At 47.9% G+C, this 2,312-nt stretch overlaps 1 protein-coding gene across 1 annotated transcript in view; it reads left to right on the top strand.

Annotated features, from left to right (window-relative positions):
• Window positions 1-440, top strand: part of LOC310771700 (epithelial membrane protein 2-like) — a 2,529-nt gene extending 2,089 nt beyond the window's left edge. The window contains exon 4 of the mRNA XM_083664246.1: window positions 1-440. This exon is cut by the window's left edge and continues 527 nt beyond it. The gene's annotated coding sequence lies outside the window, so the exon portion shown is untranslated.
• Window positions 441-2,312: the final 1,872 nt, after the last annotated feature.

Genomic DNA, 2,312 nt, shown 5'->3' with positions numbered 1-2,312 from the left:
CACCGTGTACACTCTGTTCACTGCAGTCCTGAACCACACCACCCTTTCTCTGTGCAGTCCTGAACCACACCAACCCTTCCTCTGTGCAGTCCTGAACCACACCAACCCTTCCTCTGTGCAGTCCTGGACCACACCACCCTTCCTCTGTGCAGTCCTGAACCACACCACCCTTCCTCTGTGCAGTCCTGAACCACACCACCCTTCCTCTGTGCAGTCCTGGACCACACCACCCTTCCTCTGTGCAGTCCTGAACCACACCAACCCTTCCTCTGTTCACTGCAGTGCTGAACCACACCACCCTTCCTCTGTTCAGTCCTGAACCACACCACCCTTCCTCTGTTCACTGCAGTGCTGAACCACACCACCCTTCCTCTGTTCAGTCCTGAACCACACCACCCTTCCTCTGTTCAGTCCTGAACCACACCAACCCTTCCTCTGTTCACTGCAGTCCTGAACCACACCACCCTTCCTCTGTTCACTGCAGTCCTGAACCACACCAACCCTTCCTCTGTTCAGTGCAGTCCTGAACCACACCACCCTTCCTCTGTTCACTGCAGTCCTGAACCACACCACCCTTCCTCTGTTCACTGCAGTCCTGAACCACACCACCCTTCCTCTGTTCAGTGCAGTCCTGAACCACACCACCCTTCCTCTGTTCACTGCAGTCCTGAACCACACCACCCTTCCTCTGTGCAGTCCTGAACCACACCACCCTTCCTCTGTGCAGTCCTGAACCACACCAACCCTTCCTCTGTTCAGTCCTGAACCACACCACCCATCCTCTGTGCAGTCCTGAACCACACCACCCTTCCTCTGTGCAGTCCTGAACCACACCACCCTTCCTCTGTGCAGTCCTGAACCACACCACCCTTCCTCTGTTCACTGCAGTCCTGAACCACACCACCCTTCCTCTGTTCACTGCAGTCCTGAACCACACCAACCCTTCCTCTGTGCAGTCCTGAACCACACCACCCTTCCTCTGTGCAGTCCTGAACCACACCACCCTTCCTCTGTTCACTGCAGTCCTGAACCACACCACCCTTCCTCTGTTCACTGCAGTCCTGAACCACATCACCCTTCCTCTGTTCACTGCAGTCCTGAACCACACCACCCTTCCCCTTAACCCCCTCAGCCACTACATGGGACATAAGCTCCATTCCAACCAACTGATCTGTCTCCTCTCCTTGCCTCCTTGTCTCCTGCTTCCTCCCAACTCCACTCATTGGGACATGTCCTAAATCATTGATCACAAAGGAACGAGGTGAAGGAAGCAAGCCGAGGGGGATGCGTCTTACTGGGACGCAGACAATGGACTTTCTGACGGGTCCATACATATTTTTTGTTTTTGTTTTGGTGAAGCTATAGTGAAAGAATTTATTTTGTACATATTCGCTTTGTATGTATGTATAGTTCAGGTAAATGGCAAAAAACGCATTATGTCTGACTGAAATGCTAAAACGATAAAAAAAAATATACACAATCTTATGTTAACCGTAGCATACTGGAGGTGTAGTGAAGCAGTACTGCAGATATGATATGTAGGAGTTTAACCCTTTGTTTGTGTGGCTATCACGTTACTCACACTCGTTTCGACGGTGAAAAAGGAACCATTGCTGACTGTGACGTTTGGGATTTTAAAAGAAGATCTAGAACCGTGTAAACTTGAAATCAGAACGAAAAACAAACTTTTTTCTTGTCATTATGATGATCTTCAAGCCTCACTGAAATGCGATGAAAGCTATTTATTGTTTGAAACCACTGTAGCAAAGTGTGTTTTTCTTAGAGTCCTATCGATTCTAAGGCTTTGTGTATGGAGTCGTTTTTCTTTTGAAGTTCTCTTATTTCTAGAGTTATCCGCCACCAATTTGCAGAGTTGCTTCTCAACTCTTGAGCTTTCTGCCTCAATTAGGAAGATCTGCTCGAGCTTCAGAACCACCTACTGTAGGACAGGGGAAACTGTCATTGATGTTTTTTTTATGGGGCTTTTGAAGCTAAAACAGTTTCTAGGTAACAAACAAATAAATGTAAGGAAGTTAAGTGTTCAGTTCAGCTGTGTGCTTATAGGCAACAGTGTATGAGTTGTTTTGTGATAGGAGTATTATAGCGGTAGTCACGTTGGGCATTGGCAAGGGACCACAGAGCTGCTTCAATCCGCTTACCAATCAAAAAGATTTAGGCCAAATAAATTGGAGGTGAAGCTTTTGCTCTGCTATCTCAAGATACTTCAAGATGATCAAAACAACACATTTGAGGCGAAGGATGTGACCGTTGCTGAGATATCAGACCTCCGTTTTTGTGAAGTTGTCTTCTTG

The sequence above is a fragment of the Poromitra crassiceps genome (genome assembly GCF_964638095.1).
Source record: "Poromitra crassiceps genome assembly, contig: HAP1_SCAFFOLD_1059, whole genome shotgun sequence".
Taxonomy (NCBI): domain Eukaryota; kingdom Metazoa; phylum Chordata; class Actinopteri; order Beryciformes; family Melamphaidae; genus Poromitra; species Poromitra crassiceps.
This window is presented reverse-complemented; position numbering and strand designations above follow the sequence as displayed.